The sequence below is a fragment of the Jatropha curcas genome, chromosome 2 (assembly GCF_041381405.1).
Source record: "Jatropha curcas cultivar XTBG-Jc1 chromosome 2, XTBG_Jcur_1.0, whole genome shotgun sequence".
NCBI lineage: Eukaryota > Viridiplantae > Streptophyta > Magnoliopsida > Malpighiales > Euphorbiaceae > Jatropha > Jatropha curcas.
In genome coordinates this window covers 19,504,449-19,515,391 of record NC_143152.1, presented here as the reverse complement: position 1 = coordinate 19,515,391, position 10,943 = coordinate 19,504,449, and the positions used below count along the sequence as shown (strand labels likewise).

General features: G+C 34.3%; 1 long non-coding RNA gene across 1 annotated transcript; it reads left to right on the top strand.

The window, feature by feature from the left end:
- Window positions 1-8,174: 8,174 nt before the first annotated feature.
- On the top strand, window positions 8,175-10,549 carry LOC149498348 (uncharacterized). Its single transcript, XR_016319435.1, has 4 exons — window positions 8,175-8,414; window positions 8,631-8,768; window positions 9,417-9,498; window positions 10,316-10,549. It is a non-coding gene; the product is annotated as an uncharacterized LOC149498348 (long non-coding RNA).
- The last annotated feature ends 394 nt before the right edge of the window (window positions 10,550-10,943 follow it).

Here is a 10,943-nt window from a genome sequence, read left to right as displayed (position 1 = left end):
ATCTTGCCTTTTGTTAAATGTTGGAGCATCAGATGCCCCCATGCATTAGAAATCATAAACTTTGAAATTTAAAATTTTGCATCAGGACAAAAGATTTTATTTTTGCCCCTAGTCTGGAATTCGGTCCCCAGACCAAAAATATTATCTTTTAAGCAAACCTTGAAAACTTTATTTTTTTATCCATTGCAAATTTTTTTTGAAAACTTTATTATTATTTTTTTTTTTATCCATTGCAATTTTTTTTTTGAAATTTTTGGCAAATTTTCAGGTATACCCTTCCTGATGCAGTGTTGAAAGAAAACTTACCTGAGGGTAATTTGGTAGAGTTGATGATTTTGCCCCCTGTGCGGAATTATTGAAGTAGATGAGCCGTACACTGACTCCAAATTACCTAAATAAGCTGTCTTGGGCTTTGATGGGTTCCTCATTTTTGACTGGATTTTTTTTTTTGAACAGTGAATAATTCCAGTAGTTCCCTCTTTATTGATTTCTGCTTCCTGCACTTAAAGACAGCAAAAGACAACAACAAATCTTTTCTTTCGAAATTATTTATTGGATTAGCATTTGGACCTCCTGCTCTTGGATTAAAAAATGAAAGCATATCAAAGTGGATTATTTAACTAGGGACGAAAATTAGCATTTTACCACCTACAAGAAATAAAACATGCAACTCCCTCATGTATAAAAACATTTTTTTTATTTCTTTTTTGATTTTTTTTTTAAAGATGGGGTGACCTATAATATTCAGAAAGAGATAAAATATGCAACTCACTCATGTATAAAAACATTTTTTTTGTTTTTGTTTTTTTTTTTAATTTTATTTTTCAATTTATTATTTTTCTCACTTTAAAACAAAAACAATACGAGCAAACGTAAAATGTATAAAAACAACATGCAATGCAAATTATATGAAAATAACAGAATAAAATTTACCCGCTTTGGGAGACTATCAATTTCTCCACACTTAGCTCTTTGCTTGTCCCTAAGCAAAAACATTCATCTTTCTTTTCATGTTGATCATGTTTATTTTTGCTCGTTGATTTAGACTTCTTAAGTAATCTACCAAAGATAAGAGATTTGATGTGTTTTATGAACTAAGTAGTATAATGAATATGACATTTAAAATTGTCAATATAGCTATACAAAATCTAGTCATTCAAAATATGAGATAAGCAATCCTCTTGCCCTAAAATGCAAAATAGGAAGTACTTAGGACAATTTTAGCACACATGTATTGTTTCTTATCTCAAGGCATTTTTAGGTAACCTATTTCTATCTCACAAAGTGGTTGCATTTTATGCTCCATACCACACTCTCAAGGTATTTCTTATCGCAATGTTTTTTTTTTTTTTTTTTTTTTTTTTTTTTTTTTTTTTTGTAAAGATATATGGGAGAATGTAAATGGTAAGTGGTTGCATTTTATGCTTCGTACCACTTTGTTTTAGAATGGATTTCCATTATTCCCTCTGTCATATTTTGTTTTTCTCTTAAAATACCCACATCCTTTATTGACTTGAAACACACAAGTATTATGGCTTTAGTTTCCCTTTTCCTTCCTATTCTTCATTTAAGTTAGGATTCATGCTTCTCTAAGGTCAAAGATAATGTCTAGAAGATTAATATTTACCACGCATGCTACTGTAGCACAGCTACTGTAGCACGCAGCTCTTCTCTTTTTTTTTTTTTTCCCTTGGATTGAAAGACTTCTAGATAGCACTAACCCATTCATCCTTGTGTCCTAATCGGATTAGGCGGGGCATAAAAAACACGCGTCAACAGATAGGTGGCTTTATTTTTAGTAAATAAATTTATTCATTTTTAATAAATTATTTATTTATTATAATTTACTAAATTATCCAAAAATATAGTTGTTATTTTTCTATTATAAAGGACAATTTGGAAAACTAATAAATTAAAAATATGTATAAATATGATGAGTTGATTTTTTTTTTCACAACCAATTACATCATAACTCTCCTCTTATTCTAAATCAAAATTCTCTCAAATTTCCATAGTTCGTTATTTTTTCCATTGCTTTATTTTCCTTAATATTGGAATTATCTATTGTTTATTTTTTATTTTCCTACCTCAAATTCTAAATTCCTTCTCTAATCTCAATTTTTTCATTCATAAATTTACTTCATTTGATTTTTTAAATAATTTTCTTAGTATTTGGAAATAATAATTTCCAACTCATTCCATTAATTTCATATTCCATTTATTCATTTTGTTTGTTTAATTCCATTTAAAAACATGGCACACAATTTACAAAGCTCCAAGGGAAGCGAATTGCTCAAAGCATGGAAGAAATTGATTCAAACGATCCATTGATTAATTTTTCACCACAATTTAATGATGAAGTTCAATATCAAACTCTAGTTGAGGAACGTTATATTCGTCGTCATCCACCACAAGAAGCAACATCTCCTAATATTTCAATAGGTAAACCATCCAAATTAGATATTTTCAAAAAGTACTTTGCAAAAATTGTTTAAGATAACGGAGAAATTAATACAGTTCGATGTAATTATTGCAAAAAGAATATGCATTCAAGCTTGGAGGAGGCTATGACACCCTCAATAGGCATTTAAAATCACATCATCCAAGTGAGGTAGGAATGGATTTAACTCAAACTCAATTACTGTCATCAAGGTATGGTGATCCTAACACTCCTTTATTTAAATATACTTATGAAACTAATAAAATTGAAATGGCCAAATGGTTTATATGGAACGATTATGTTTTCCATTTGGTGAAAAAATTGGATTTAATAACTATTGTAAAAAAGCATTAAATCCTTTAACAAAAAGGATACCTAGGAATACACTTAAAAGGACTATCTTATCTATTTATTTGAAAGAAAAATAAATTTTAAAAATGTATTTGCAAATTTTGATGGTAAAATTGTTGTTTGTTCTAATATTTGGTGTGATGTATGGCAAACTCATTCTTATATGAGTGTTACTTCCCATTGGATTGACAATGAATGAAAAATTAAAAAAAGAATTATTGCACTTAGAGTTTTTGATGACTCTCACACGACCCATAATATTTTTGCCATGTTAAATATTATTTTAGAAGAATATGGTTTAACTAAAAAAATTTTTACAATTGGTTTTGATAATGCTAGTGCAAATACGACATCAATAAATGAATTAAAAACTCTTTGTCAATCCAATTTTGGTGGACAATTTTCACACTAGATGTGCATGTCATATTTTTAAATTTATGTGTTTAAGATGCATTAACAACATTAAATGTATTTTTACATCCAATAAAAAATGCTTTAAATCATTTATGGACACATGGATATGGTAGAAAAAAATTAAAAAATTTTTGTTACTCTATGGGAAAAAAATATAAAAAATTTTCAAGCGATATTCCCACGAGGTGGTATTCAACTTATAAAATGTTAAATGAGTCTTATGAATATAAAGATATTCTTTCTTCGTTTATGCAATTGCATGCATCATATTTTCGACTTTATCCAACCAATTGGACTATTTGTCAAAAAATATTAGATATTTTGCAAGTTTTTGAAAATTGTACAAGATTTGTTAGTGTTGTTTATTATCCTACTTCCCATTTATTTCCATTTCATTGTTTGGCCATAAGTAGTGCCATAATTGAAAATAAAAATGATGATGATTTACAAGAATGTATATTCATGATGAAAACTAAATGGTTAAAATATTATACTGAAATTCCTAATTTAAATTTAGTTGCATTTTTCCTTTGTCCTAGATTTAAGTTAGTTCCATTACAAGAATTTTTTTGTCTTTATTATGGATATTTTAATATTGAAGTAGATTATTTTTCTCTTACTAATGATGTTTTTAGGTATGTCCGTCAATTGTATGATAAGTATTCTAAATTAGTATCTCCCATTCCTCAAGTATCACATCCACAAACTACACAATGCACTAAATTTCATTCTACACAATTTACTTTCATGCAAAATGTTTCAAAAAAACTAAGGGAGAGTCCACATTCATATACAGAATTGAGACATATACTAGCATAGATTTTGAGTTTTTAGGTAATGATGAAGATGAAGACCCAACAAAATTTGACATTTTGGGTTAGTGGAAAAAGCATGCAAATTGCTTTCCAGTCTTAGCTTTATTTGCAAAAGATATTCTTGCTTGTTTAATTTCTATTGTTACAGTGGAACAAGCTTTTAGTGTGGATGGACAAATTTTAGACCCAACATGGCCAAGATTATTGCCAAATAATGTGGAAATGCAAGAATATGTTGATGATTAGACTAGAACGACATTGAGAACTCAGGACCAACAAAATTCAAGCGACGATGGTGATTCTGACTCATTAACGATGATTAGTGGTACCGATGACTAAAATTAATTGTAATAATTGGGAGGTTATTTTCCATTGTAATAAAAAAAGGAATTATGTGGGCTTTGATTTCCTCTAATTCCCAAGAGGATACGTAGGCAATTAAATTAAAATTTTTCAATTTTAATTTAATTCAAGCCCAAAATAAAAAATTATAATTTTCTGTATTAGTGAATTAGCAAAATTTGTAAATTTAATGTAATAATAGTTCTAAGTTAGTTAATAGAAGTTTTTCTTAAAAATTTTATAATAATTTATTTAGTTAATAAAATTTAAACATTTTAAAATTATTATTTATTTATGAATTCGAAATCAAAATTTTATTAATTTTTTTAAAAATTTGCTTAACACCGGAATCAAATCGAAACTGTAATTTGAACCGTCGGTTCATCGGAATCGTGCTGGAGCCGGAACTGGAGGTTCAAGGGTCGGTTTCGGTTCAAAATTTTAAACATCTAGAACCGGCGGGTCACTGAACTAGCTATGCCTAGTTGGATTATTAGGACTTAATATATAAATGCATGCATTTAGTTTGATTATTATTATGATGCTAATGAGGAATTACATGGTTATGAAGTTATAGAAGAGTTGTTTGTATTGTGTTGATTATTGGAGTTTGATGGGGGTTTGGAGTTTTAAATTGGGAGTGTTTTGTATTCATATATTTGGCGAGCTCAGTTTTTAGGGGAAACTTTTATAGTTTTTCTGTAGGATTTTCCCAAATCATTTTCAAAATAAAAATTTAATTTACTTGTTAAACTTGTGAATACTCAATCACTTCTAATTCATAATCTGAATAATATGATTTATATGTTAGTTACGATGGTGCCTCCGGCACCGAATGTACCATCCGTTGTTTGGTCTCTCGGGATTAGGCGATGGGTGTTACATTTAGTGGTATCAGAGCATAGGTTTAGGCGATTCTAGGACTTATCTATATATAGGAATTTATCTACTTTGAAGTGAGAGTATAAGTAATTTAAGTTAAAAACACGCCATATTGGCTTGGTTTGAAACTTCTCTCTGATGTGAACCTTTTGGTCTTTGTAAGAGTCGAGTGATGTCTCAACACCTTTCTGATGAGGAGGTGGATAGCTGTGCCCCTCCTGGTGGAGGTATTCCTGCTGGTGGTGTTTTGGGTTCTGATGTAGAGCGCGCTTCGAGGGTGGGGCAGGCTGCTGCAGGTCCTACGAGGCTAATCATGATGTACTTGTTCAGCAGTTAGTTGCTGCTTTGAGGCAAGTAGTTGGAGCTGTTCCCCAGGCTCCAGTCGCTCTAGCCCTTATTCCAGTTCATCCCCCTATAGAGAAATTGAGGAAGTATGGTGCTGTTGAGTTTATGGGTAGGAAAGATGATATAGCTTCCGCAACGGACTATTGGCTTCATTCTGAGAGGATATTAGAGCAGATGTAGTATTCCCCTCAGGACAATTTAGTATGTGCTACCTCCTTATTGAAGGAAGAGGCTTATCAGTGGTGGGAGACAGTGTCTCAAGTAGTCAGTGCCGAGGAGAGGACCTGAGATTTCTTCCTTTTTGAGTTTATGCAAAAGTATATTGGAGAGCTTTTTATTGATTAGCGGAAGGCTGAGTTTCTGGAGCTTAAGCAGGGCAGGATGACTGTATCAGAGTATGAGCGAGAGTTTATCCGACTGACTAAGTATGCCGTTGATTTGATACCTTCTGAGTTGGATTGGTGCAAGCGCTTCAAGAAAGGCTTGCATGATGAGTATAGGATGCATTTGGTTGTTTATCCCCATACTTCATTACCTTCCCTAGTGAAGGCTGCTCTAGAGCTTGAGGAGGTTAGGACTGAGCAGTAGGCCAGGAGATAGCGAGGTCAACTTAGTCAGCAGAAGTGGTTTTAGGAAGTAGTATCTGGTTAGAATTTTGGGGTTCAGTCGATCAGTAAGAGATACAGAGGTGCACATCAGTCTGGGTCTAGACCGGGTCAGAGGCATGGCCAGGGTACTTATCCTTGATCAGCTCCACAGACAACGTCTATTGCTAGTGGTGGAGGTACTGCATGGACTGACATATCGACATGTACTCAGTGTGGTAGGAGGCATGTTGGGGTTCATAGGAGATTTTCTAAGGCATGCTTTCGATGTGGGTCTATAGAGCATATGATTCGAGATTGTCTTATGGCTCTGACTAGTTCAGCTCTATAGGCTAGGAGGTCAGCTCCCTTTATTCTGAGAGGCAGAGGTAGAGGCCGTGGTGATACAATAGGCACTAGTAGTTAGAGACCGGCTTCTGAGATAGTGGACAGACCAGAGTCTAGAGTACCTGCTAGAGCATATGCCATCAAGACTAGAGAGGAGTAGGATGCCCCATATGCCATAGTCGGTACATTCTCTATCTTTGACACTTTTATACCTGCTTTGATTGATCCTGGCTCTACGCATTCATATTTGTGCATACATGTGGATAGAATGGGTAGTATGCATGCTGACATTTTATAGCATAGTATTGAGTTCATTAATCCCTTTATGTAATCATCTATCAAATTAGAAGGTACCACTTTGTTTGGGAATTTGTTACGGACGTTTTGACTGTACCCGTGTGTCATTTTGAGTCTAGATGAGTCCTGAAAGGCTTGATCTTCTAGGCAAGGGCAAGGTCCATCTCCCCTTTTTCTATAAATAGGGGAGGAGGGAGCTTCAGTTGTTCACATTTGCTCATTCCTTCCACCTTTGCTTCCTTCTCTAAAACCTTTGACCTTGCTATTCTGCGAAGATGGATCAGCAACCAAGAGTTCATATTAAAGGATCAGAGCACCTACATCTCAGTCCTTGGCCATAGCATGGTACCTTTCTGATTTGTCCCTGAACTTTTTGAATTTCTGCTATTTAGTCCCCAATTGTGCACTTACTCAAATTTAAATCTGCTTTGAGCATTAACTGATATGCATGAGCCGTAGGAGAATAAGTACTTAATGTTAGGGGCATAAGCTAAATAGGCAAGAATATTGCAACTTGGTCCTCGAACTTTGGGCAGATTATGTTTTGGTCCTAAAGTCTGCCCAACTTAGATTTTTGGTCTGATTTCGACTATGATTAAGGCTGTAACCTCCTAAGGCCTGTAGGCAGCCCTAGTCAGAGTCTGGTTGTAATTTACCATTTGATCCCTAAATTTTAGGAAAATTACCACTTTGTCCCTGTGGTCTGTTTTTAGCTCTGATTGGAGCTGTAACCTCCTGTGACCCCTATAGATAGCCTTGAGAGGAATCTGATAGGTCTAAAACCTTGATCTGAGTATGATAGTTGTATCTTAGAAAGCCTAATTATGGAATTTAATATAATATAGTTCTAATTGCACCAAGTAAAATGAAATTGGACTTGAAAATAATGTTAATTTGGTTTTTGAATATTTTTCCTAAATTAATATGATTTTCCCTATTTATTGAGTATTTAAATGGCCAAATTGATATTTATAAGTAATTAATGATATTATTTTTAATTATTAGTATTTATTATTAATTATTAATAATTATTTGCTGAAATTATGATATATTAAATATTTATTGGTTTTTTAATTTTTAGTTAATTAAACGGATTTATTTGATTATGGCCTAATGTAATACCCTGAATTTTTATTTTCAAAAATTTTCCAATTAAATTTAATGAACCGACAGCTTGGAAATTAATATTAATATTTTAGTGTGAATACTGTAGTAAACCGAACCGAAAATCGATTGGAAAACTCAAAAACCAAACGGAATGAGACTAAATCACTGAATCGGACCGAACCAGTTCGAATCGAACCGGACCGGCCCATTTCTTTTCTTTTCTTTTTTCTTTCTCTTTCTCTTCGTTTATTCCTTCTCCTTCTCCAGTTGCGTCACCTCCTCCTCCTCCTCCTTCCTCTCCTTCGATCTCCTTCCTCCGGCCACCAAATTCGGCAAATGAATACTCTAAAAATATCTACTCAACGCGAGAAAGAAGATTATAGCTTAGATTTGAACTGAAATTGTGTCTATTTTGAAGGGGAAGAGCTTGAAGTTTTGGACACCTTTTTCCGGCGATTCACGCCGTTTCAGGCAAGCCTTGGACACAAGGTGAGTACCAAATGACTCCTCTCTTCTTCCTCTTTCATTTGATGGCCTCCTCGTCGACTGTAATAGCCGGAATCGGAAAACCCAAAATGGGTATCACCGAACCTTTCCGCCCAATTTCCGGCCAACTGGTTCACACCCACCTTGATTTGAACACATATTAGTGATCCTCTCATCGAAACAAATAAAATGATGTATTGTTTGTCAATTTTGGTGAAGGTTAAATTTTCCGGCCACCGTGCACGGTGGCGGCGGCGGCGGTCCGGCGACCGGCCGGCGAGACTCCGGCGAGACTTCAAGGGACAGAATGCTCTCCTCTTCGCGCGGAACACGGAAATGAAATCTGATTTTAAATCGGTACACTCTAAAGCTTAATCCGCAATTTTTGAATAAATTCTGAATTTAATTAATTAATGAACTTAATTAAGTATTTAAGTAAATTAAATTAAATATTAAAAATATATATATATATATTCCTAGCAATAATAAATTTTAGGAATTTTATTAACAAATAAATAGTTATAGAACAATTAATTATAATGGATTATGTGAATTAAGTGAGCGAATAAATGATGGATATGGCGGACGGGATTAGTGGATATGAATTTGCTCGATAGATGGGCTGTGTGTGTGGATTTGTGAAAATTTGAAAATTTGGATGGTCCAGTTTATAGAGGAAATGCTGTCGAATTTTTTTAATAAAACACTTAATGAAGAATTAAATTAGTTATTCTTAAGAAGTAGTGACGACGAAAATTTGAGGTATTAAGAAATATTGTACAATATTAGAATTATCATTATACAATATTTCTCACCGAATAATTAGAGATTTTATCTAAAGGTTATAAATTAGAATAGTTATTTATATAAATGAGAGAACCTAGATATATATGCATATATATAACAAGTGAATTAAATGACCGGTAGCCAAAATAAATAAACGAATGTGAAATATAAGTTTTTGAATTAAAATTCTTATTTAGAAATTTCTTGTTTATTTTAAAGGCTTATAAAATACAAAATGCGAGGACAAAAGCTGGAAGCATGTGGCTAAAAAGGCAGTCCTTTTAAAGGACAATAAAGAACTGTGAGTAGTGTTAGATAACTAGTATCATCCACCTGCATTCATGCATTCACGGCTAAATGTTATCATGCATTATTTTGTTGAATTGCCATATCGTGCTGCACTATTTGTATTGCTTGATTCGCTGTGATGTGATATTGCTGTGCTTTGCTTGTGTGGAATTGGGATGAAGTGGGTCACCATGGGTTTGTGAGACCGTTACCGTTATATGGATCCTGATTACCGTTACCGTTATATACCGTTACTGTTATATGGATCCATTACCGTTAGCCGGGTAAATGGGAGATCGGCGCCCCCGTGTGCACCTACCGTTACCGTTACCGTTAACCACGGGTTGGCTTCTCGTCATTGCGCACCGGACAGTCTAGATTTGATTGCAGCCCGCAGGGTGGCCTCCTGTTGTGAGCGCTTGATGATCTAGATTGGATGGAGACCACCGGGTTGCCTCCTGTTGGTATGAAAAAGAAAAGAGAGAATGGAAAAACAATGAGAGGGCTGGTCAAGTGAGGATTAGACCGGTCGGCCAGTATGGGGGATCGGCTCCCTGGTGCACACGTGAGAGGATGGGCCATGTGGGAGGACGGCTCATCGGGGGTTCGGTGACTCCACTGACTAATTTCCACGTGATGTGATTATATGAAGGTGATAATACTTGTGATTGCTGTTGTATTGCCATTTGTGTGACAAATTGCATGATCATATAATTAAACAGTAACCGGATAAAAATATTTTAGCATCTGTGTGATTGTGTGGGGTGAGAGGGTTATCTAACCCTACTCATTGAGTTTGGCGCTCACACCTGCCTACTATTTTTTTTCAGGTAATAGAAAGAAAGGAAAGCCCTATGGAGTTGAGACACTTATTGTAGAAGACTGTTAATGATAGAAATAACGATGTAAATATAAAGGTAGAGTTCCGCAATTGTATTCCAGTTGGGTTGTAAATAAATAATAAAAGTTCATGTTAAACATATGAACTGTATTTTAGATGCAAATGTATAATAAGTAAATGGGCCTGAATCCATAATTATGAATAGAATGTGAGATTTAAATAAGTTAGGCTTACTACGGGCTTCGGGGGCCTTAAGCCCACCCAGGTCCTAGTGCCGGTCCGGCCCACGGAAATGGGTCGTGACACCTAAATACCTAAAGTAGGTGCCAACTAAAGGGGAAAAAGAAAAAGATAATAGAAAAAAAATAATAACCTATAGAGGCCGATGCCTTTTGTTACTCAAGCAAGGAGGTGTGCACCTCCTTTTTTTCCTACACGCTAAAGAGAGGAAAAAATAAAGAAACAAAGAGCTTTTTCTTTGATTTCCACCATAAAAACTTGTGATCAAACATCAAAAAAACTCAATTAAAACTAGTAATCAAGGTGCAATTAAGCTATAGTCGCAGGCAGGCATTCCGTAATCAAGGTAAGCTTTCGTTTTGCAATCCATAGAGAGT